The 26322-nt window shown below is 38.8% G+C and overlaps 1 long non-coding RNA gene across 1 annotated transcript; it reads left to right on the top strand.

Annotated features, from left to right (window-relative positions):
* The first annotated feature begins 1261 nt into the window (after window positions 1-1261).
* LOC117012425 (uncharacterized) lies at window positions 1262-13518 on the top strand. The gene is made up of 3 exons (XR_004421169.1): window positions 1262-1401; window positions 12356-12541; window positions 13206-13518. It is a non-coding gene; the product is annotated as an uncharacterized LOC117012425 (long non-coding RNA).
* The last annotated feature ends 12804 nt before the right edge of the window (window positions 13519-26322 follow it).

Below are 26322 nucleotides of genomic sequence, written 5' to 3'. Positions count from 1 at the left end.
TCCTTGGTCAGCAAAGAGCTTAAGTAGGCTTTATGTTGTTTATAAAAAACAGAGCCAAAATGAATCCAATTTTTTTTTTTCTTAGTTTTCAAACTTTCTCTTTTTTACTTGGAAAAATGTCCCCATTGCACATGTTTCCCCCAGCCCCAACCACCACGGTGTTTAAAACAAGAAGAATGAAAGCCTTCCATATAACAGTGGTATGAAAACTCAGGAGGTCTGTCAGTTGTGGTGCATCTCACAAGGATTTGGCCTCTTCCTCCTTTTGCCGACTATGCACCCTGCACTTTGCTGCACGATGGGAAAGAGCTGAGTCTTCCCAGGCCAATTCCATCAGAGTGGATGTTTCATAGGGGACTCATAGAACTGAAGAAACAGGTCAAAGCCACTTTGAGGAAGGTATCAATGCTAGGCTACGATGTATAGATTTTGTTTTAGGAGTTTTTGCGTTTTTTTTTTTTTAATGCTAGAATTATATTTAAATCTATATTTTAGGAAAAATTGCTGTGATTCCAAATTACAAATTGAATTGGAGTTTTTCAGAGATTAAGGATAAATAAACCCATTAGGAGGCTCTACCTCTAATCCTAGTTTTAGGAAACAAAAAAATTGAATTCTCCATTTGTCTCTATTACTCCACAATGGATTATAAAATACAAGAAATGGAAAAAGAGAAATAAATAATCAGAATTAGGAAGCAATGATAGAAAAATCACGTGTAACAAAAAATGCAATGATTAGGCATAAGCATAATTCTTACAAGGTAATATAATTCAGCCATAAATTTGCTTTGGAGCTTCCTCACAGTTAGAATAAAACAGGAAACATAACCACTTACATAATTTATATTTCACATGTAATAGTAATAACTAATATTTATTGTGTTCTAACTTTGCGCCAGACAGTGTTTACATATATTCTTTACATATAATCATTTCTACGTATATTGGAAGTCTGATGTTCTTCAGAGATAACTCTATTAACTAAATCAGCTGATAAAAAGATCTTCTACAATGAGGATGTGAAAATTTATACTGAAAAGCATCTCCTTTTTTTTCTTTAGAGAATAGTCAACCTAAATTAAACTTTTAAATTCTTGATTTAAGGCAGCCAGCCTGTTTTTAACAAAGTTGCCAAATATTCTTAACTGAAAGGAAGCATTGCAAGATATGACAAACAGGAAAGATAAACAAAAGTCAACAGTGTTGCAAATCATACATTTATGAGAGGAAATGCTCCAGCCCTGCAGCCAAGCCTGGAACTTAAACCTGAAAGACAAACCATGCTGACACCAGCAGGGTAGTGTGCTGTGCAGTGCTCCAACTGAGGTGCCAGCGGATCTTGGAGCTGGCACCGAAGTAGCCAATGAGTCCGGGAACCTGCAGAGAAGGCCCTCCAAAAGTGAGTTAGAATCCTAACTAACCTAACATTAGCTGTGTTGTCACGAGCTAACAAAACTTGGAGGAAACTGGACATGTGCTTGATGTGAATCTCAAATTGGGCACAATTCTGTTCCAAATCTGACCCCTGGAAATTGGCTATCAAGCAATAATATCGTCAATGTCTTCGGAACAAATCAGGGGGGATTTTTCACAGCTTTTTCTTATAGCACAGCTCCGTGTATATATCAGTGGTCCTTGTTCCAGTGATAAAACCTAGACTATCCAGAGGGTCACCAATTCAAATACCCAAGGGGTCAAACAGGTAACAAAAATGAAGTTATATTGCAATTTAGGAATGGGGGCTGGTGACACAGGATCTTCTTTTCAAAAAAATAAATAGAAAATCCAGACTTTTAAATGAAATCTCCCAATTTTCAAACACTAGTAACTAATGGAAATATATTTAATATCCTCTTCAGGCTAATGCAATTCTCTATGAACTGAAACCCTCAATTTAAAATTCTTCACAGGAAAATAAACCTCTATGAATTAAATTCTCTTAATAGAGGTTTTAATAAAAGTTGGGTAGCAAACCAATGAGAGGAAGATTGTCTGGTAAAAATTTCAGGTTTTTTTCCCCTCATTAATGGCAGATACATGATCACTCAAGCTGACAACAGATATGACATCCTTTTGTGAAAATTTAAGTGGCACTAGGACTTACCTAAACAAGGATCAGTCATCTTCAACTGAAGCTGAGCTAAGAGAATATCTGTACATTGGGCCAGGGTTTTCTTTCAACCAATGCTGGGTTTGCCTCAGCAAATGAGTAAATGAATACATCATCAGGATTCCAAGGGAAGAACTACTGTAAGTGTCATGTGATCAAGGATTTTTATAGGAAGTGGACCGTAAACAACTGTGGGAGGAGCTGAGAAAACAAGATATAGAAGGCTTGTTGGGATATCGTAGAGAAAGTCCTTGCCAGCTTACCAAAGGCACTGGCATGGGAGACAGTTTGGATCTTAAAGGGAAATCTACGAAGCCAAGCATATCCCATTGTGAAGGGACGCCTTGCTGAAAGGTCTGGGGAGCCATGAACTCTGGGTAACTCCACCTCTGTGAGTCCACACACAGCATGAAACAGGGCCTCAGCCTTTGCTGGTCAGTCAGAAGTCTGGAGTAAGAACTGACCATGGAATGGAGGAGAGCAAGGCCAGTCCTGACCCCTGGGGCACCTCTGCATCTCTCTTTACTGTATGTAACTGTGAAAAGTCCTTCAGAGTGTAATGGCTTCTGCCTCACCCCTGCCTCCCAAATTCCACACATGCTTCTCGTGTGGCCAGCTCTAGCTCAGAACAACAGAGAGAAGGGTACTTGGGGAAACAGATTGCCTAGCTCAACCAGATCGACCATAGGACAAATACATACCACCAGTGTGGAGACTTCGAATGCCACAAAACAAGCCATGGTCATTTTAGCTGGAACATTTCCAAAACCATTTGATTATGCGTCATAGAGAAAGTCTGTTGGAAAAAAGAGGGGTTGGCTAGGTAGTTATTGGATTTGAATCTTGATTACTTGCTTGCTTTATGGTCTCAGGATGGACACACAACTTCCTTGATTCACAGTTTCTCTGCCAACAAAAATGGGGCTCATAATACCAATATTTAAAGTCTTCTCTCAAGGATTAGACACAATGTTGGGACAGTACAAAGTGTGGTCCATGGTTAGCTCCCTCATTGCTGCAGCCTCTGGGATCAAGCAAGGTGTCTAACACCAAAGAAGCAAACAGTAAGTTCAAATAATTAGTATTATTGCTTTTAATAGTAACAGGGTCTCATGAACATACCTGGAAGTTCTAGAGGATGGATGGATTGCATGGCCAGTGAAGGTTTTCCTGGTCTTTTCGGAAGTTGATGAAAACGAATTCTCTCAAAGATTTTGTTGTTTCCTCGGACACATCTAGAATGGATCAATTTTTATTTTCATAGTTAAAAAGACTGGGGAAGGGGGATGCGTAACAGATTCTGTAAGTAAGCATTCTTTCATTCTTTGCCGAAAAAGCATGCGGTAATGTGATCTCCCTCAAGGCCCCTCACCATCTCCACCAGCATTGAGCATCTCTACCAAGCAGAGTCCAGCTTACATCCCGTAAGTGGAGGGCAAGCACACTGACCACACACACTGCCTCTTTCTCCTTGAACACACACATGCTGGCCTTTGGTAAGAGGCAGGGCATGAAGAGGAAGAAACAGAGATGCATTCCAAAAAGACATTAGCTAAACAAAAGTCAAGTCCACCAGGCGAAGCCATCAGGAAATGGGTTAACATATTTCCCCCATTCAACAAAAGATAGCAGGCACTTGTCTCAATATCTACTTTCATCCCTGAAAGCTTTAAAATTGATTCATGGTTTCATAACTACAACAAAGTAACCTTGGATAGATTAAAATCAAGGCTTTTTAAAATTTTGGATATCAACAGCAAGAATCCCACCCAGGTCTTGCTAAAAATGACTTTGGCTGACGTTATGAAATGCTTCCTCAAGCTCTTCTTCAGCCAAATGAGAAGCTGTCTGGAAAGGATTCATCCTTTTAGTGTACACAGAAGATCTTCTTCTTGGATCTATAAACTAAGCCTGTAAATTCCACTGTAATTACTCCAAAGACATAAATAGAGCCGATACTATTTCTGGCATCCCAGCTGGCCCTTTAGACAAGGTACACAGCATTTTCAAATAAAGCTTCCACAGAGTGTCTAGGTATTCTAGCAACAGACAGATGCCTAGAAAGTCTAAAACGTAGTGCCCAAAAGAATGGCACCCAAAAATGCTAGTGTATGAGACAGGCCCCTTTCTTCATTTAATTCTTGTACCAGTTGTTAGGATTGAGTTTCTTAGTAAGGGCTGAAACTTATTCTGTTTCAACCACTAACTTGGCTCTCTTTGAAAGTATACTGAAACAATTCATTAAAATACTCATACATAAAGTTTTATTAAGGGGATATGTTATTGCTCTCAAACTCACTCTGTAGCTATTAACCAGTGCAATTTAAAAGTTTCATTTCAAAAGCTGGAGCCTCCCAAAACCATCTTGGTGTCAGTATGGTTAATGCCAACATCTGCCATGTGAACTCTGGCCATGTCTGGAGTTCTTCTCTGATTTGGACAGGCGGGTTTTACTCTTGCTCTTTGTGAATATGTTGGGCTTTCTTTTAAGAGCAGACTGAGCTCCCATTGTCTCTTCATTGTTTCTGGTCACATTTCTTTGCCCTCTGAAATTTACGAAAATTTGTATCCAGATTAAAGACACGATTGCCACAGAAAAATCACTGGATATTTTATTTTAATTTTTAATTTCCAGAATCTAGGGTCATTTTGAATTCTTGATTTATTTACAACAACAACAAAGACCTGGGAGTCAACACTTTGTTCTTTTTTTATTATTTACCTGTGCTTTACTTTCTTTATCTATAAAATAAGGGGTTGGGGCAGCCATTGTTTAAATCTGTAACTCAGAAGGCAGAGAACCTGGATGGATACACTGCTAGTCATTAGTGCACAGAGCATTCCTGGCTTTCAAGAAGCCTCCAGGCCCATGATAGCATTCTGGACCCCTTGTGAAGAGTGGGGTCAAGTGACTGGTTTTGACTGATGAGTTCTGAGCATAAACGACATGTGTTCCTTCTCTACTAACAGTGTATTACTGGTGGAGATCTGCTGGAGCCTTCTTTCCCTCTGCCATGGTGGCCAGCAGTATTCTACAGAGTAGCTGCTCCCTCCGTTTGGAGTGGCTGAGAGTGAGAATGACAAGCATGAGGAGCAGAGACTCTGTTGACCCTCAGGAACATGGAGTATGAGGAAGAATTAAACCCTTGACTGCAAGCCACTGAGCCTATGGGGTGTTTGGTGCCATAGTACAGCATTGTCTATCCTCACTGATACAATTCACAGCCCACCCAATCTTCCCAAGTGAAGCCAAACTTTTTTGTTTCCAAAAGAAGGTTGGATCTTGAGAGCTGGATAACTGTCAAACCTTTATGATATCCTATGTTCGCATGTAGCTATTTGGAGGTAGAAAACTTCCGGATCTGTTCAGTGATGGGCTACTTCTCCCGTGAACAAAGATGATGCTTTTCATACTCTACACGCACATGATAAAAATTCATTTTGAATAATAAATACACATGTTCATTGCCTTTCCACGTCCTATTCGTAGGTCCTTCATGAGGAAAGATCCCTTTGTTCACGACACTTGGGCAAAAGGCTAGTGTGTAGCTTCAGAACACTGCGACATGAGCCAGTGCACTGAGAGGGTGAGCCCAGCCTCAGTCAGAAGCACACTCTGCTATACTGATTAAAAGAAGAGGCTTCAAAGTTCCCCACACCTGGTTCCAGTCAGAACTCTTAGTGACTGTATCATCTTCCATAATTTACTTAACCTCTATAAGTGCCAACAGCCTCTTCTGCAAACAGGAAATCCCATATTTAATGTCTAGCACAGACAGTGGGCTGCTATTATTGAATACTCTGCAGTCATTGGCAATACCTACTCGTAAATGAAGCCATTGCTCATGACGAAAACCAAACACGGCACACAAAGAAAAGCAGGCAGGCTGTGGTGGACAGAGCCTACAGTGGCTCCCCCATTGCTCCCACTTCCTAGTGCTTAACTGTTTACTCTCTCCTCTTGAGTGTAGGTGGAGCCTACAACTTGCTTCTGACTGAAGAACATGCAAAGGTTGTGGGATAGCACTCCCATGGTTAGGTTATGTTCTGTAAGAGACTGCAGCTAGAGAGTTGCCTGTGGGCTTGATGAAGTGAGAGGCTGTGTTGGAGAAGCTCACGTGGCAGGGAACTGCAAGAGGTTCCTAGGAACAGCAGTGGCTCCCAGGAACTGTGGGGAACTCTGAGCCAATAACCTGCAAAACGTCAAGGACCCCTGTTCTACAAACACAAGGAAATGATTCTACTAACAACCTGCACGAATTTGGGTGTGACTTCCTCTCCAGCTGTGCTGTCAGACACAGCACAGTGTGGTTCACACCTTGGCTGCAGCCTGGAGAGGCCCTGAGCACTGGAGCCAGCTGAGATAGAGTCAGACGACTGACCCATGTCAATTCCGACACAATAAATACATGTTGATTTAAGCTACTAAGTTTGTGGTGATTTTTTACATAGCAATAAAAATCTAATACACATGCTGAACTGGAAAATTCAGCTATTTTACCATGTAAAAGCCATTAAATCTTTTTTTAAATGATCAGTGATTACATTTCTTCCTTTTGATATCTCTTCATTCCTGAATCAAATAAAATATTTGAGATTTCAGAATTTTACCTATAATCATACATCCATACTAGGGCAAACTAGAAGATTGCCCTTTAAACTTAGTTTGGATATTGTTTATCAGGTTTTTGTTTACTAGTTTATTTTTATTTTTATTTTTTTAATGAAAGTTTATTGGGGTGACAATTGTTAGTAAAGTTACATAAATTTCAGCTGTACAATTCTGTATTACATCATCTATAAATCCCATTGTGTGTTCACCACCCAGAGTCAGTTCTCCTTCCATCACCATATGTTTGATCCCCCTTACGCTCATCTACCACCCCCCAACCCCTTACCCTCTGGTAACCACTAAACTATTGTCAGTGTCTATGAGTTTTTGTTTCTTCATTTGTTTGTCTTGTTCTTTTGTTGTTTTTGGTTTATATACCACATATCAGTGAAATAATGTGGTTCTCTGCTTTTTCTGTCTGACTTATTTCACTTAACATTATAATTTCAAGATCCATTCATGTTTTCACAAATGTTCCTATATCATCTTTTCTTACTGCTGAATAGTATTCCATGGTGTATATATACCACAACTTCTTTATCCATTCATCTATCGAAGGGCATTTTCCTTGTTTCCATATCTTGGCCACTGTAAATAAAGTTGCAATGAACATTGGAGCACATGTGTCTTTATGGATAAATGTTTTCAGATTTTGGGGGTAGATACCCAGGAGAGGGATCGCTGGGTCATATGGTAATTCTATGCGTAATTTTTTGAGGAACCTCCACACTGCCTTCCATAGCAACTACACCAGTCTGCATTCCCACCAACAGTGTATGAGGGTTCCTTTTTCTCCACAGCCTCTCCAACACTTGTTACTATTTGTCGTGTTGATGGTAGCCATTCTAACTGGGGTGAGGTGGTATCTCATTGTGGTTTTATTTGCATTTCTCTGATGTTTAGTGATGTTGAGCATTTTTTTGTATGTTTATTTGTCATTTATATGTCCTCTTTGGAGAAATGTCTCTTCAGGTCCTCAGACCATTTTTCAATTGGGTTGTTTGTTTTTTTGTTGTTGAGTTTCATGAGTTCCTTGTATATTTTGGATATTAGCCCCTTAGAAGAGGCACTGTTTGCAAAAATCTTCTCCCATTCAGTTGGTTACCTCTTTATTTTATCAATGGTTTCTTTTGCTGAGCAGAAACTTTTAAGTTTGATATAGTCCCATTCATTTATTTTAGATTTTACTTCCCTTGCCTTTGGAGTCAAATTCATAAAATGCTCTTTGACCCCAAGGTCTATAAGTATAGTACCTATGTTTTCTTCTATGCAATTTATTGTTTCAGGTCTTATGCCTAAGTCTTTGATCCATTTTGAACTAATTTTGGTACATGGTGATAGATAGCAGTCCAGTTTCATTCTTTTGCACGTGGTTTTTCAATTCTGCCAGCACCATTTATTGAAGAGACTGTCTTTACTCCATTGTATGTTTGTTGCTTCTTTGTCAAAAATTATGTGGCCATATTTATGTGGTTTTATTTCTGAGTTCTCAATTCTATTCCATTGGTCTATGTGTCTGTTTTTCTGCCAATACCATGCTGTTTTGATTATTGTAGCCCTGTAGTACAACCTAATGTCAGGGAGTGTGATACCTCCAGTATTGTTCTTTTTTCTTAAGATTACTTTGGCTATTCGGGGTCTTTTGTCGTTCCAAACAAATCTGATGATTTTTTTTGTTGTATTTCTTTAAAAAATGCCATTGCAATTTTGATGGGGATTGCATTAAATCTGTATATTGCTTTGGGTAATATGGCCATTTTAACTCTGTTGATTCTTCCAATCCATGAACACGGAATGTCTTTCCATTTCTTTGTGTCTTCTTCAATTTCTTTCAAAAACGTCTTCTAGTCTTCAGCATATAGGTCTTTCACATCCTTGGTTAAGTTTATTCCTAGGTATTTTATTCTTTTTACTGCAATTGCAAAAGGAACTGTATTTTTTTTTTCTTTTTCTGAGATTTCATTGTTAGTATATAGGAATGCAATGGACTTTTGTACGTTGATTTTGTAGCCAGCAACTTTACTGTATTCGTTGATTGTTTCTAATATCTTTTTGGTGGAGTCTTTAGGGTTTTTTGTATATAGCATCATGTCATCTGCAAAGAGTGAAAATTTAACTTCTTCATTCCCAATTTGGATGCCTTTTATTTCTACCTTTTGCCTGATTGCTCTGGCAAGGACTTCCAACACTATGTTGAAAAGCAGAGGTGATAGGGGACACCCCTGCCGTGTTCCTGAACGTAGAGCAAAAGGCTTCAGTTTTTCACCATTAATAACAAGATTAGCTGAGGGTTTTTCATATGAGGCCTTTATTATGTTAAGGTATTTTCCTTCTATACTTATTTTTAAGTGTTTTAACCATAAATGGATGTTGTATCTTGTCAAATGCTTTTTCTGCATCAATTGATAAAATCATATGATTTTTGTCTTTTATTTTGTTTATGTGATGTATCACATTGATGGATTTGCAGATGTTGAACCATCCTTGTGCCCCTGGGATGAACCCCACTTGGTTGTGATGAATAATCTTTTTAATGCATTGTTGAATTCAATTTGCTAGAATTTTGTTTAGGATTTTTGCATCTGTATTCATCGGAGGTATTGGTCAGTAGTTTTCTTTTTGTGTGTTGTCCTTATCAGGTTTTCTTATCAGGATAATATTGGCCTCATAAAATGAGTTAGGGAGTACTGTCTCTTCTTCAATTTTTTTGGCTTCGATTTTTTGGAAGAGTTTGAGCAGTATTGGTATTAGATCCTCTTTGAAGATTTGGTAGAATTCACTAGTGAAGCCATCTGGTCCCGGTCTTTTGCTTTTGGGAGGTTTTGGATGACTGATTCAATTTCGTTACTGGTGATTGGTCTGTTTAGATTTTCCAGTTCTTCATGGTTCAGCCTAGAAAGGCTATATGTTTCTAAGAACTTGTCCATTTCTTCTAGGTTATTGAATATGGTGGCATATAGTCCCTCATAATATTCTTGGATGATCCTTTGTATTTCTGTTGCATCCATGATAACTTCCCCTCTTTCATTTCTGATGTTGTTTATTAGTGTCTTTTCTCTTTTTATCTTAGTGAGCTTAGCCAAGGGTTTGTCAATTTTGTTAATCTTTTTCAAAGAACCAGCTCTTTGTCACAATTTTTTCTATTGTCTTTTTGTTCTCTATTTCATTTAGTTCTGGTCTGATTTTTATGAGTTCCTTTCTTCTGCTGACCTTAGGTTTCATTTGTTCTTTTTCTAGTTCTTTAAGGTGTAATGTGAGGTCATTTATTAGGGATTTTTCTTGTTTCTTGAGATAAGCCTGTAATGATATAAATTTCCCTCTTAAAACTGCTTTTGCTGCATCCCAAAAACTTTGGTAGTATGTACTTTCATTGTCATTTGTTTCTATGTATATTTTGATCTCTCCTGTAATATCTTCATTGACCCGGTCATTCTTTAAATATACGTTGTTTAATCTCCATGTATTTGTGTTTTTTCCTGCTTTCTTTTTGCAGTTGATATCCAATTTCAAAGCTTTGTGATCAGAGAATATGCGTGGTATGATTTCAATCTTCTTAAATTTGCTGAGGTTAGTTTTGTGTTCCAATATATGGTCTATCCTTGAGAATGTTCCATGTACACTAGAAAAAAAAAATGTATAGTCTGATGTTTTAGGATGAAGTGCTCTATAAATGTCAATTATGTCCATTTCATCTAATGTGTCATTTAGGGCTTCTATTTCGTTATTTATTTTCTGTTTGGATGATCTATCCATAGCTGTCAATGATGTATTTAGGTCCTCTAGTATAATTGTGTTTTGGTCAATTTCTTCTTTTAGTTCTGTTAGTAGTTGCTTGGTATATTTCAGTGCTCCCTGATTGGGGGCATAAATATTGATGACTTTATGTCTTATTGTTCTATAGTCCCCTTTACCATTATGAAATCTCCATCTTTGTCTCTTCTTATCTTTTTCACCCTGAAGTCTGTTTCATCTGATATCATTATGGCTACACCTGATTTTCTCTGGATACCATTTGCTTGGAGTGTCAATTTCTACCCTTTCACTTTGAGTCTATGCTTGTCCTTGTAGCTGAGATGTGTCTCTTGGAGACAGCATATGCTTGGGTTTAGTTTTTTGATTCAATCTGCCTCTCTGTGCCTTTTTATAGGTGAGTTCAGTCCATTTACATTTAGGGTGATTATTGATATGTGAGGATTTCCTGTCATTCTATCTTTAGTTTTCTGGTAAGGCTGTGTCTCCATTGTTTCTGTGCCTTTTTGTTGTTGTCTATTATTTCTGTGTGGTGGTTCTATGATTTTTCCCTCTGTTTCTTCTTTTATTACAGTATATATTTCAGTTCTGGATTTTTTTTTGAGTGGTTACTGTTAAGTTTATGTAAAAGAAAGTTTGATATTTGGAGTATTCCATTTTCTACATCATGCTTACTTTCTCCATTTCCATTTTCCAATTCAGGCCTTTACTCTCCCTTTTTATGTTTTGGTTGCCACAAATTGTCCCTGTTGATGATGGTCGAATAGCCTCCTTAGTATTTCTTGTAGTGCAGGTCGTGTATTAGAAAATTCCATCAGCTTCTGTATGTCTGGCAAGGTCTTTATTCCTCCTTCATATCTAAAGGATATCTTTGCTGGGTATATTATTTTTGGCTCATAATTTCTCTCTTTCAGTAGTTTGAATATCTGGTTCCACTCCTTCCTGGCTTGTAGATTTTCTGCTGATAAATCTGATAATAATCCTATAGGCTTTCCTTTGTAGGTTACCATTTTGTTTTCCCTGGCTGCCTTGAAGATTCTTTCTTTGTCGTTGATTTTTGACAGCTTCAATACAATGTGCCTTGGAGAAGGCCTGTTTGGATTGAGGAAATTAGGTGTTTTATTAGCTTCTTGGATTCGAGGATCCAGTTCTGTCCACAAGTTTGGGAAGTTCTCGTCGACTATTTGTTTGAATATACTCTCTGTTCCCTTCTCTCTTTCTTCTTCTTCTGGTATTCCCATTATTCTTATATTGCTCTTTCTGATGGAGTCAGAAAGTTCTTGTAGAGTTCTTCCATTTCTTTTAAGTCTCAAGTCTCTTTCTTCTTCCATCATTGTCATTTCCAGGTTTCTATCTTTGATGTCACTGATTCTTTCCTCCATCTGATCAACTCTACTACCTAAGCTGGCTATTTCATTCTTAATTTCTTCTATTGAGTTCTTAATCTCCAGAAATTCTATTTGGTTCTTATTTAAAAATTTCAATCTCTTTGGTAAAATGCTCATGTTGTTTTTTGATTGTGTTTCTGAGTTTATTAAACTGCCTATCTGTGTTTTCTTTCATCTCATTGAGTTTTTTCAGAACTGCAGTCTTGAATTCTCTGTCATTTAAGTCACATATTTCCATATCTTTAAGTTCATTTTCTGGAGACTTTTCACTTTCTTTCTGAGCTGTCTTGTTGCCTTGGTTATTAATGGCAATTTATCATTTATTATTTCTCTTCCTAGATATCTATAGGAGTGGGTTATGCAACAGGTTGATAGGAAGTGGTCTTTCTTTTGTTTCCCAGTATGTGTTGGTAGAATGTTTTATTTTCTCTCCGACTACAGCCTTTTTTTCTCTCTCTCACTGTACTTTTATGTTTTCTTTGCACTATTCCAGCTTCTCACACAGTGGACGGATTCCCTGGAAGGTGTGCTTCTCCTCTGTTAACAGTTCGCCTGGGTCATAGGGCACTGCGTCCCTGTGGGATGAGGAGAGCTTTTTAAGTTCCAAAGCTCTTCTTGCACCAGATTCACAGCCCGTGTGTTTCAGCAGTTCTGTTTGCTCCTGCAGGGACCTGCCCAGGTAGGTGGGGAAAGGGGCGGGGTGAGTTGTGAGAGGTGGCCCAGAGCAATGGCGGCGACCACCATCATAGCCGGTCCTACTTCCACAGCTCCCTCCCCTAGCCCTAGTTGGGCTGTGAATCTGTGTCTGCGGACCACAGTTCTCAGAACTGCAAATATTCTGTTCTTTTGATCTGACAATGCTACTGTTCCACTTCTAGCACTGGGCAGGTGGGGGAAGGGCAAGCTCTGGGAGGGTCGGGAGGGGGCGGCTAGTCTCAGTGACTAAGACTTCCATTCTTTGTGGCAGTGGGGGCTTAAACCACCATTTTCAACCTTCTTCCCTTAGTCTTTGTTCCAAGGTCTCTGCCATGAGCATTGGGTTGAGCCGTGTTATATGCTGTCCCCTCTGCCCTGTGGGCCATAAGCAGAGCCCTAGCAGTCCGAGTTCTTCCCTCTCCCACAGCTGAGGTAGTTCCAGGATTCAGCGATCTTGGAGCACTGAGCTAGGTCTGCGTCCTGCCCCCACAGGGCCCCATCTCTGCACTTCTCCCTTCCCTCCTCCCCTGCTTACTCAATTTGCCCACCTGTAGGTGAATTCAGTAGTGAGACTCTTCGTCTTGCCTGTCTGCTGTGCAGGGAGTCCTTTGTGGAGTTATAGTTTTTCAATTTGTTGTAAATTCCAGGGGAGATTTCCAGAGGCTCACCTCATGCCGCCATTTTGATGACGTCTCTCTGTTTACCAGTTTATTGATACTTTACCAAGTGAAGAGCCCAGTGTAAAGAATAAACTTTTTCAAAAATAGCTCTGCAATGAAATTTTATACCCAAAAATCTTTGTTATGAAATGAACTTGAGTACATTTTTTGCTAAAAAAGGAAGTAAACAATTGTTTATTCAGTGGTGCAGTCCCGTTCATTATTAAAGATAAGTTTAATGTCATTTATTTTTTTAATGTACTTTCCATGTTTCTCCCATACAGAATTGAATTTTTCCGTTGGGTTCACAAAATACCTTAATTATAAAACATCTTACCCTGGGTTATAATTGCCTATTCCTATAAGATATCTCTATCACTAGTCCATGAGTTGGTGAACTATACAGCTCATGGGCCAAATCCCGTCTGCCACCTGTTTTGTAAATAAAGTTTTATTGGAAAAAGCCATAGCTGTTTGCTTGCATATTATCCTATGGTTGTTTTCTTGGTACACTGCAGAGTTGAGTGATCACAGCAAAGGGCTTAGGGCTCACAAATCAGAACTATTTACTATCTACCTGATCCATTACAGAAAGTTTGCTGACTCCTGCTCTTGACCATGAACTCCATGAGGTGACAGACTGTGTCTTGTTCATCTCTGTAGCTTCCAAAGCTTGCTCATAACGGACCCTAAATTCATAACTGAGAGTACATGAAGATGCATCAAACACCTGAAATTCAAGCTCTAAATTAGACCTTCCCTAGAGAGGCCCATAGATTTTTTTTTTTAAGACTGACTATCATAGGGAACCAGTCTGTTCTCATACTTTGTATTATCCTGAAAGCTGAAAACAGAATGAACACAGCTGGCTTTGAGGACATTCCTATCCTTCATTAGAAGCCTGCATTTAGACCAAATTGCCATTTATTAAACAATTTTCACATTAGTTACTAAGTCCTGTGCCTTTCAGGGGACAGTTATTTTGTTTTCAGATTCACTTAGGACCAATTTCTAAAATGCTGCTGGTGTATTTGCCATCCAAGAAACCTTTTAATGTTCATTTATAAACCTGTTTTGATGTTGCTCCCTTGTCAAAAACAGGAAGCCATTATTTTCTAGGAGTAAACACGTTCAAAATCAAGTTAGCCACTCAGCTCCCCAAATCAAGACTACATTTTGTATATATGAAAAAAATCAACTTTCTAATCTTCACTAACTGTATGAAAATTCTCAAGGAAAAGCCAAAAGCTTTAAAATTTTGTGGGAATCAAAGAATTTTAAGATGCCCCCTCCCCCGCCATATTTGGTTCTTCTCCAAACCAAGAGAAAACGTTCAAATCTCTTGTGATTCATTCCTTCACTATTTCTGTCCCATGAAATTAGTCTGAATGCTTTTTTCTTCACTCACCCACCCACGATCTCTAACTCCCATATGGAATGTATACAGTAACACTAACCACGAAGAACAAAGCAGAGGAACATGTTTGCCATGGATATCAAGTCTCAAAAGAGACAATTAAATTGATACAAATCATCATTGCTTCCTGAATCACCATAGCCTGCTGTATTTTAGAATGCAAAGGAAATTACTATAAAGCATCACCCAAAGATTTTGTAAATAAATGTATTAAACTCACAAGAGAAGCTTACTCAGTAGGAAAGTGTTTCCTGGTTTCATCATGATGTTTAGAAAACTCTTCCAACTCACCTGATGAGTGCCTCAAGGAGAATTGACTTCAGTGCCCCCGCCACGGAGTCAGTGAGCAAGGTCTCTGACCCTTTCTGGCCCTTGACTCTGTGCCATGGGATTTGGTCTCTCACCTTCAGCACCATCATCATTACCTAATCACCTATTCATCCTCACCACGATGCTTTTCCCCTACCCTGTAGCAAACTTAGGGAAAGAAAAATAGAATTGCTACATTAGGAGCTTTATCTATATTTACCTACATACGTTCTTTTATTATAAAAAATGTCCCTACTTAATATGGGGGAGGGTGGTATGTTAAAATGTTTTATTTAATAACATATTAATGTATTATAATAAGTGATAATGTATAATTTAAAATAATAAACTATAATTTTTTAATGTCCTTACTTTACAAAAGATAAAGCTGTCATTCTCATATCAATTCCCTCAACTTTTAAAACTGATCCATGAAACCACAAAGGATCTGTGGACTTACAAGAATCATTGACTTACAAGAATCATTGACTTCGAGAAGAAGAAGTATTCGAGATGATTTATGTCTCACAGAAATCAATGACTTATCCAAGGTCATTCGGCTGGTTAGAGGCAGCGAATTAAAGTGACTTACAACCCGGATCACTGGCTCCAGGGACAGTGATTCTCTTAATATTCCAGGCTGCTTGCTACAGAACTACTGTGGCAAGAGCGCCGTCAAACCTCATGTTATTACATCATTCAGATGAGCCCTATCCTTTGTTAATTATCTCTGTATTTTATATCTAACAAGGTTGCATATGTAAACATCCCCACAAGTCTTTGAAAATTGTTTTGAAATTAATAGCATCTTGCTCTATAATTGAGTCAGCACCGTGAACTACCTCTGGGAGCAATAGTCTTGTAAGTATCAGTGGTAAGAGCTACTATGAAAGGAAAAGGTACAAGACGCTCAGAGAAGCACGGAAAATCGGTCTGGCAGGAAATCAGTGGCGGCAGGAGGCTGAGACGAGAGAGTGAAACAAGGGTAAGGTAAACTAGAAGATGAAGAACGGCCAGCATCGGCCAAAAGCAGAGGGAGGCGGGAGGAAGCAGGATGTCTTCAGAAACCTGTACGTTTTCTGGCGTGGCAGAATATTGGGCAAAGGGGTAAGGTGAGAAAAGAAAGTCGCTTTTCAAGAAGAGCTAGGCAAGCCTCAGGAGACCAACTATTTGCCCAAGGATATTCTACAGCACGATAACCCCACCATCGTCCTGGAAAAAAGGGTGGGGGAGGAGGGCTGAAGATAAAATAAGTTTGGAACCCAGTTTGTATTTCCCGTAAACACTAGATATCCATAAGGAAATCGGCTCAGGCCTTCTTGGACGCTTCTCCAGCCCACGGCAGTTCTAACGTGTATATTCATTTTAAGTCCTTGAGAATATAAGAAGATAGTTTTCTAAGGGCTAAATAAAGACATAGCTAGATATTTGTAAATACCTTTTGCATTCTCAAACAGTACATGCTTCTGTAGCTGTATGCTTTTCGCATAAATGACCAACGTGCTGAATGAAGCAAGGTGGCACCGAGCCAGGCTCCACTAGCAAGGACAAGACTCGAATCGCTGGGGTTATGTTCCACACTTTGGAAGTTTTGAATAAGCTTCCCAGATGTTTCCTGGATTTGCAGGTTTGAGGCCCATAGATCTATTCGACAGTAGCCAGAATGGGCATGCACTGAGAAGGGTGCAGGGCCCACGTGACGCCTCAGCTGGGCGTAGCTGCCGCTGCCTGGCAACAGGAACCGCAGTACTCAGGTGCCCCTCCCACCACGAGATACCATGACTTCACCGAGCGAGCAGTGTCGTCTCCACTGTCCCCGCCTGAACCTGCTTTCCCTTCCCACTCCCTGTGGACTTAGTTCTGCGCTTCACCACAAGGCTCCTGGCGTATGGTGGCCACCTCTGTGACGCACTTGCCGTTCCCTCAGTGCCGGTGACCTTTCCCTCCTCCTGCACAAACTTTTCCCTTTTGTTTCCATCCTCAGCTGATCAGGCATTACCTCTGCTGTAACAGAGTCAGGTTTATCACGTTCCTTACTTCCGTGGCTCACCACCATCACCAGTCTGTGTGAAGCCCTCTTTGGTTTATTTTATTACTTTCCTTCATTATTACTCAGCCAAATCCATTCCCCAACTGACAGCCCCTGCCAGGCACGCATTCTGGTGGATGACGGCCTTAATTCTTGAAAAATACACAGTATTCTTGCTCATGAATGTATTACTAATGTGTATAAGTGCTATTGTGTAGGAATCTAAATCTATTTTGCACTTTTGCACTGATTACTATATTTTCAAAGCGTGTTCCATGATGCTGTGTGTATGTTCCTTTCTTTTCTGCTGTCTCCCTGCCTAGGTCACATTCACAGGCCTGTTCCTAGGGTTGGGTGTCCAGCTGTGGTGAAGGACTTTCCACTCTCACACACAGGCTGTGACCTCTGTAAACTTCTCTGTGAGGCACATGAGTTCTTGGGCTTTAGATCATCAGAACCGAACTACATGGAAAAGGAAGAACAGCTAATTAGATATGAAATATGCATTTTAATTAAGATGCACCATAAGAGATATAACTTCTTAATTTCTGAGTGATGACTGAAAATGACCAGAAAGAGGGAGCTGTTTGTAATAGCATCAAGGGACCAAGATGAGAGATAACAATAGAGTGTTTCTGAAGGCAGAGTCAGGAGAGAAATACAGCCATTTACTGATGGCATTTTACATAGTGCAGCTTATTTGGTAATCTACTTACAGGCCCAGTGGTCTCTGTATAGGCACCATCGCCAGTATCACATCTTTTACTCATTGCTCTGACATTACAGTGTATCTTAATATCGGGTGGAGGTAACATAGACCTTGTTCTTTCACACAAAACTTAAAATGAGCTTGTCAAACCCTCTCTGTATCCCCCAATATCCTGCTAGAATTCTGCTTGGAATGTCACTGAATTTATGGATTAATTTGGTGATTTTTCAATTGAATCTTTCCAATGTTAAGACTGCCAATTCATAAATATGTATCCGGGTTTCCTTTTAGATCTGCTAATAGACTTATGGAAATCTCTCTACAAAGGACTTTCGTAAATCTGGGTAGGTTAATTTCTATATGTTCTATAGATATTGATCTCATTTTAAATGTGTTATTTTTTGTTATATATTCTAGTTAGCTCTACTGTTATATCTACCTCTTCTTCCATTGCACTGGGTGAGGTTAGATATCTGTGTTCCTATTTCACCCTTTATAAAACTGCATTGTAACAACAATCACATAGTACAGAATATGATTACTGGTTATGATGTCCACCCACCCGACTGGACTATGCACCCTTTAAGGGCAGAGATGGTCTCTTCTTCAGTTTTGTATCCCCAACAACAAGAAAGACTTATTTTTCAGGTTTTTTGAATGTACATAAAAATATTCGCAACCATTATGTTACAGCGATATGACTAAAAATATCTGGAAATGTGAACAAGACAAGTGCTCTGACTGATGGCTCATATCAGCCATGGGATTTATCTGCTAGGTGGGCAGTTCTGAGATAGGCATTATCATCCAGCTCTACCTGTTTCTTTCTTCCTTTTTTTTTTCTGTTTGAAGGGTTCTGCCAGGATCCTTCCCTTTACTGCCTGGGTCTCTGTCAGACTAGAATTGGGGAAAATTAATCAGTCATTCTCTCTCCCTCTCACTTTCCATCCTCATCCCATCCTATATGACAAAACGATGTGGTTGCAGAGATAAGACTCAAGCTTCTTTGTCTCTTCGTCTCTACTTATCGTGGATTAGTAAAAGGCATCTTGTGGCCCAAGCTCTCTTTTAGTTCTAAGAAATCACATGAAAAATCATACTTCCATACTCTCTGCTTCTATGATTCTCCCCAATTTAATCTCTTAGTTGTCTAAACCCAAGCAGAACCATTTCCCCACTACCAAACCCAAATCAAGAAGTCCGGGTTATGGGAAGCCATTGACTAAAAACCCATTTTGCAGATTTTAGCAGATGTTGTTAATTTCAGTCATTTGGTCTTCTGTTTCTCATTTCATCCTAGCTTTGTGTATCCTAAGTTCAAATTTAATGATGGTGCAGGATTCTGCTTGTAATTTGTTAGGAATTTACAGTGAGGTGTCAGGAAGCAAATGAGCAAAAGAAGAAAGGAAAGGGCATAATGGCAGTTAAGGAGGCCAACCCTCGGATTTAGTAAGATCTAGCTTCCAATCACAGGTCTCCTAGAATACACCCAGCTGTCATAATCTGTAGGTTACCACCACCCTTTAGTATAAACCAGAATGAGACTTTCAGTTAAACAAAAAATAACAACAGCAACAAAAAACCAACAAAACAAAACAACCTCCCCAAAACCAAACCAAAACAAACAAATACAACCTTGGGGACAATCATCAACAGCAAGAATAAAATGGAACTGCCCCTCTGCTCACCCCTTCCACCAAAAGGAGCCTCCCATTGTCACCTCTCCCTATGTCCACTGCCTCTAATCCTTCAGTCCCTGGTGGGAAAAATACAAATAGAATAGAATTCAGACATCTGGAAATGTTTTAGTTATCACAAATTCTACTAACTTTTCAAAGGGAAACATAAAATTGAGTGAAAAGTCAAACAAAGATTTTGGTTCACTAGAAGGGTAAAAACTTTCCTTCCTATGGCCCTGCTCATCTCTCATTTGATGGGATTAGCCAGGAAAAGTATTGCTGTTTTGATTTTAAACTGCTCTAAAATATGTGATTGAATACATGCAATCCAGAGTAAATCTCTGCAGAAAAATGTGGGGAAGGATGACTTTTATTGCAATTATTCCACTCTCTTTTTGTTCCTTGTATATGTCATGAAAATCCATCAATCTCTATTATCATTTTGGAAAAACAACCCTGAAAATGTTATTTGAAGTATTCAGCAAGCCTTGGGTAATCTGGCTGTCAGATGTTGGCTCAATGATTGAAGCTGTATAAAAATAAACCAAATTCTAATGTCATCCACCAGTCTAATTTTTGCTGAAATTACTAAAATAGATAAAGGGGTGTTTACACGGTGTTATCTTTCTTTTGTAAGTTAATATGTAATTTGGTACAGTTTTCTGGGTTTTAAGCTTATTCTCCTAGCCATCAACAGACTAGCTTATTGCCTTGCACACAGAACCTTCTCATGCACGCAGGCTTATGGGTGCAGCTCTACCCCAACTAGCTGGCTGCCCCTGAGTCTCAGTTTTCTTTCCTCCAAAAGTAGAGGTAATAATAGAAATAACGATACTTAATTCCTAGGTTTATTATGAGCAGTATATGAGACAAACCATGAAAAGTAATTTACCCAGGTATAGCATCTGATCTAACAATAGTTGTGAGAACTGAAAAAGAGTTTCAAGAGTATCTACTCCAGTGTTATGCCCAATAGTCTATCCTATTTTTCTTACGTTTGTTTTTTTTTCAGTTACAGTTGACATATGATATTATATTAGTTTCAGGTGTACAATATAGTGATTAAACATTTATGTAACTTACAAATTGATCATTCCAATAAATCCAGTATCCATCTGATATCATATATAGTTATTACAATAATACTGACTATATTCCCCATGCTATACTCTACATCCGTATGACTATTTTGTATCTACTGACTTGTACCCCTTAATCCCTTCCTCCCTTCACCCATTCCCCCACCCTTCCCAACCAGCAATCATCAAAATGCTCTCTATACCTATGAGTTTGTTTTGTTTTATTATTAAATTTATTGGGGTGACAATGTTTAGTAAAATTACATAGTTTGAATTGTACATTTCTATAATATATCATCTATATATCACATTGTGTGAGCTTGTTTTTGATTTGATTGTTCATTTATCTTGTTCTCTAGATTCCACATATAAGTGAAATCGTATGACATTTGTCTTTCTCTGTCTGACTTAGTCCATTCATCATGTGCCCTTTAAGTCCATCCAGGTTGTTGCAGATGGCAAGATTTCATTTTTTTTCATGGCATAATAATATTCCATTGTGTGTATGTGTATATATATATATATATATATATATATATATATACCACCTCTTCTTTATCTACTCTTGCATTGATGGACATCCAGATTCCCTCCATTTCTTGGCCATTTTAAATAATGCTGCGATGAGAATATGGACACACATGTCCCCTTGAAGTAGTGTTTTGGGTTTCTTCAGATAAATATCCAGATGTGGGATTACTGGGTCTTTCTTTGTCTCTTGTTATAGCCTGTGTTTTAAAGTCTATTTTGTCTGTTATAAGTATTGCCACCCAACTTTTTTGTTTGTTTGTTTGTTTCCATTTTCATGAAATATCTTTTAAAATCCCTTTACCTTTAGGCTGTGTGTATCTTTGATATGAAGTGAGTCTCCTGTGGGCAGCATATGTAAGGGTTTTGTTTTCTTATCCATTCAACCACCCTAAGTCTTTTGATTAGAACATTTAATCCATTTACATAAGGGTACCAGAAGGAGAAGAGAGAGAATAAGAAATTGAAAACTTGTTTGAACAAATAGTGACAAAAAACGTTTCTAACCTGGCAAGAAAAGAGGGATACATCCCAGGAAGCTCAGAGAACCCCAAACAAGGTGAACCAAATAGGCCCACGCCAAGATGCATCATAATTAAAATGCCACAGTTTAAACACAAAGAGGCAATCTTAAAAACAGCAAGAAAAAGGCAGTTAGCTACCTATAAGGGAGTTCCCATAAGACTATCAGTTGATTTCTCAACAAAAAACTTTGCAGGCCAGAGGGATTGGCCAGAAATATTCAAAGCGATGAAAAGCAAGGACCTACAGTCAAGATTACTCTACCCAGCAAGGCTATCATTTAGAATCAAAAAACAGATAAAGAGTTTCCCAGACAAGAAAAAAGCTAAAGAAGTTCATCATCACCAAATTAGTGTTAAAAGAAATGTTAGAGGGACTATTTAAGATGAAAAAAAATTTTTTTTAAATATGAATAATAAAATGGCATATCTATCAACAATTACTTTAAATGTAAATGGATTAAATATCCTATTTTTCAATTGTTAAAAATTTTATCAATGAATGAAGAACATTTAGTGAGTGCCCACAGGGAGCAATCCAAAGTAAGTGACCCTAGTCTGTTCTCTGTTCTTAAGGATCATTTTAACTAATTTCAATAACAGAAATAGAAGAAAACATTAAAAAATTTCCCAAAGTAAAAGTCATATTCCCATATTGATATTATCTATAATCAATCCCAACAAATCCACCATTAGCTCCACAAAAGGGGTGAAGCAAATTCCCTGATCCCCACAAATTTCCTGTTCAGGTAGCACTAATACAGCTGGATGGCAGGAGAATGGCTCTCACAGAGAAACAGAGGGCAGAGAAATAGTAGAGAAGGTGACATTAATTTTTACTGAAAAGGTGGGATTTCTCATTTATGTCTAAAGTAATTCTTATAGTAAATATCAGAAAATACTAAGGAAAGAAAACCTGTAAGCCAGTGGTATCCACAGTGACCCTTAGTGTGTATTAATGTCACTGAGTGGATGAACAGAATGATACCTCTTCTCTCAGCAGAGCAGAACTGGCTGAATCTTAAAAGCAGTGGCCTAAATAAATCCCAAGGGATGGTAGGAGATCTAAAGAGAGATACCTGTTAATTACTTTTCCATCAAATTTAAAACTACAATATATGATTATTATGTGAATACTTTAATATTGTTTTCTATTAATACAAGTGATTTAATCATTTCCTGGCAGAAAATTTACAGTTTTTTCCATCTCAGAATGAAAAATAAAAGAGCCCCAGTTCTCTATAAAGATTTCTGGATCGATCCCTTGGTCTTTTCCAAGGATACAAAGAAGCAGTTGTCACTGAACTCGAGAAACTAGTGTAGAATTTTCTGGTGTGCTGGGCAGAACTGGCCAGGGCTGGAAGTTGGGGTCCTCTGCATGCTCCTACCACGTACCCTGTAACCCCAGACAGTAGCTTCCTCTGATGGACCTCTGCTCCTCACCCCTACATCCAGGGCTGGATGGCAAAACTTTTCTCAGCACTAAAATACTATGATTTACTTGATGTTTCTCTAATAATCAATGTACCATCTCTTTTTATTGTTTTAAGTTCCATTGAGTTGTCCCCAGAAAGTTTTATTGATATGCGAAAACCAGATGTGATAGGCAGAAAAATACTTCCCTCCCAAGATGTTCACATTCTAATGACTGGAACCTGTGACTTTGTTTACCTTATCTGGCAAAAGAAACTTTGAAGATGTGTTTAATTTAAGAATTTTGGATGAGATTATCCTGGATTATCCAGGTGTGCCTAATTGTGTAGAGCATTAATTATGAACACAAAATGGACTCTAATAATTCCGATAGTTATGTCATTCACAAAGTGACAGTCATGCCAGAGCACTATGTAAAAGACATACCCAGTGAATGCCCTAACCAGATAATTCCAGATGCAGGGTAGAGTGTGACCATCTGGATGGCTCTATCAGACTGCAGAGGAGGTTTATCAGACTGCAGAAGGGTGTACTGCATCCCGTCTCAAGCATAAAATCAGAGCTCTCTGATGGCTCATTTCTCAGGCCTTAGCTGACGAGCTTACAGCTGCACCTGCACTAGTCCCAGATGGAGCGTTTGAAGCCTTGCCTCCTGACCATCTCACCAGCCAGTGCTGAAGGGACTCTCGCAGAACACTGGACTCTCTCTCTCATCCTTTTTGTGTAAGACTTTGTTCGCCTTGCCTAATCCTATTGCTTACAAACCTGTGTGACCCTCTTGTGCGAAACTGCTCTACCACAACTATTGGAGGATATCCTCTGGCTGGAGACTCAGTGAATACCTGTGGGAAACTGAGTTGGTATGACTGGATCCATGGTTTTATTCTACTAAAGTCTGACATTGTGGAAAGACACAACCATGTGTGAGACTGCTACTTTGATATCTGCGTCCCACTCACAACACCTATGTAATCACATGGGTTCTCATAAGGGAAAAAAGAGGCAGTAGAATCTTTCTTTCTGTTTTTTATTGAAGGTTATTGGGGCGAAAATGATGTAAAGTTAAATAGGCCTCAAGTGTACAGTCTGTAATACATCACCTACATATCACATTGTGTGTTCACCACCCAGAGTCAGTTCTCCTTCCATCACCATATATCTGATCCTTTCTACCCTCATCTACCACCCCCTGCCTCCTTACCCTCCAGTAACCACTAAACTATTGTCTGTATCTATGAGTTTTTGTTTGTCTTATTCCCTTATTGTTTTCAGTTTTATATATCACATATCAGTGAAATGATATGGTTCTCAACTATTTCTGTCTGACTTATTTCACTTAGCATAATAATCTCAAGATCCATCCATGTTGTCACAAATGGCACTATCTTTTCTTATGGCAGAATAGTATTCCATTGTGTATATGTACCACATCTTCTTTATCCATTCATATATCGAAGGACACTCTGGTTGTTTCCATGTCTTGGAACTGTAAATAAAGCTTCAGAGATGTGATCCCTGAAGCCAGAGGTCAGTGAATCCATTGCTGTCTGGGGGCCACAAACCAAGAAATATAGCAGCTTCTAGAAGGTGGAACTTTTCTGTTTGTTTGTTTTTACTTTTCTGTTTTGTTTGTTTTTAACTTGATATTCAAAAACTTTTGTTGACACTTTTTGGTAAAATCAGTATCCTCAGGAAGGAAAATATTCCTAAAATGTACTACCTAAAATATCGTGTGTGTGTGTGTGTGTGTGTGTGTGTGTGTGAGATAACATTGGGAAATCAGTTTTCTTACTTTATCTGTAAGATGAGAATACTACTTTAGGTTTATCTCAGGACATGGGAAATTAATTTCTCAAACAATAGATATTATGAATAATGAAATGGATGTGGATAAAGACAATGAGGTAGGAGGTGAAGGAGTTGGTCACAATCCTGGAGGAAACTGAGCAACTTCTCACTCTCCTCCCTCATCTTGAAGAAAAAGGCAAACCTTTGAGCCTTTTCCCAAAGAGAACCCAAACATGACTTCAGGCAATGTTCTGGCATCTGCCAGATCATGTCAGTTCTCTCAGAGAAGGACAGCATAGCATTGTGTTGTTTTTTTCTGGCTCCAAGTTAAAGACAATATCCTCAGGGTGATTCTGTGTCCTCCTCTACATTTACCTCTATGAAGAAAAACCTAGGTCTGGAAATCTTTTGAGAGAGAGAGAGAGAGAGAGAGAGAGAGAGAGAGAGAGAGAGAGAGAAAGTAAACCTCAGGTTTTTGAGTAATGATATTGTGTGGCCCCCCTTCTCTGCCTCCCATCATGCCAGGCAAGACCAGAGTCATTGTTAAAGCAGTTTATAATGAAAACAAGTCCCTTGTTAAAAGGACTGAAAGTGATCTAAGTCATTTCATCTGCCCTAACACTTGGTAAAATGTGAATGAGATCTGCTTACACTGAGATAATATTATAGTTTCTCTGTTTCAAAAGAGTGTTAAGGAACAATCTACTGGGAATAGAACTGTGCCAGCCAGTTGGTTTGCAAAGAGAAGAACTGCCCCTGACAACCGTCCTCCAATATAGCTGATGCTCACATGAATACTCCCAGTGCCTCTATCCAGCAAAGCAGTGATGGCTTTCCTGTTTGTTTTTCTTTACAACTGTTGTTGCAGAAAGCATGCTATAAACTAAGACCAGCTATAAAATAGGAATAAGTAATAAAAACAATTGTAAAACACATTGCAAACACGGAGTGCCATGCAAATACTTTAAGTCTTAAGTACCCCCTGGCTAGTCTATAGTATGGTTTATAAATCCATTGGTTAGACACTGCTGCCAGGCAAGACTGCAGAATGCAAGTAACACACAGACCTGGCTTCAAATCCTGGCTAGTCCAGACTCTCATTGGCCATTTAACTTTGAATACATTGCTTAACCTCTTTGAGCTTTAGTTTTCTTGTGTGTAAAATGGAGCTAAATGGCATCTACCTTATAGGGTTACTGTGAAGCTCCGCTAGGCACTCGGCATATAAGCTGGAGAGTTGAAGGAGCTCTGAAACTTTCATTTCAGGGCAGAAGGCTCCTTCCTACAATGCTAAATGACAAAAATCACTCTTCAAGTACTCTTGAAAAAGAAATTTAAGGGACAAAGTAAAAACAGGAAGAATGGGGGAAATAAATAAGAAATTGACATAAAAGATCATGAATGTATTTGACACAAAAGGGTGAGATGGTTCTTAAGACCTTGACTTCACTTTCACCCTAAGGTATATTTAGGCTGGAAAATTGACTTTCTTTTGTTGTGAATATGTTTTAAAATCTAGTCTCTGGCCACTACTCCAAATGTATTTTTCTTTTAGTTTCAAAATTTTTATTAAAAAGCGGTAAAATTCTCTGAAGTAACTTCAACCCTACCC

This window comes from Rhinolophus ferrumequinum, chromosome 20 (assembly GCF_004115265.2).
Source record: "Rhinolophus ferrumequinum isolate MPI-CBG mRhiFer1 chromosome 20, mRhiFer1_v1.p, whole genome shotgun sequence".
Lineage (NCBI taxonomy): Eukaryota > Metazoa > Chordata > Mammalia > Chiroptera > Rhinolophidae > Rhinolophus > Rhinolophus ferrumequinum.
The sequence above is the reverse complement of the archived record's forward strand: the minus strand, read 5'-3'. Positions and strand labels throughout refer to the sequence as shown.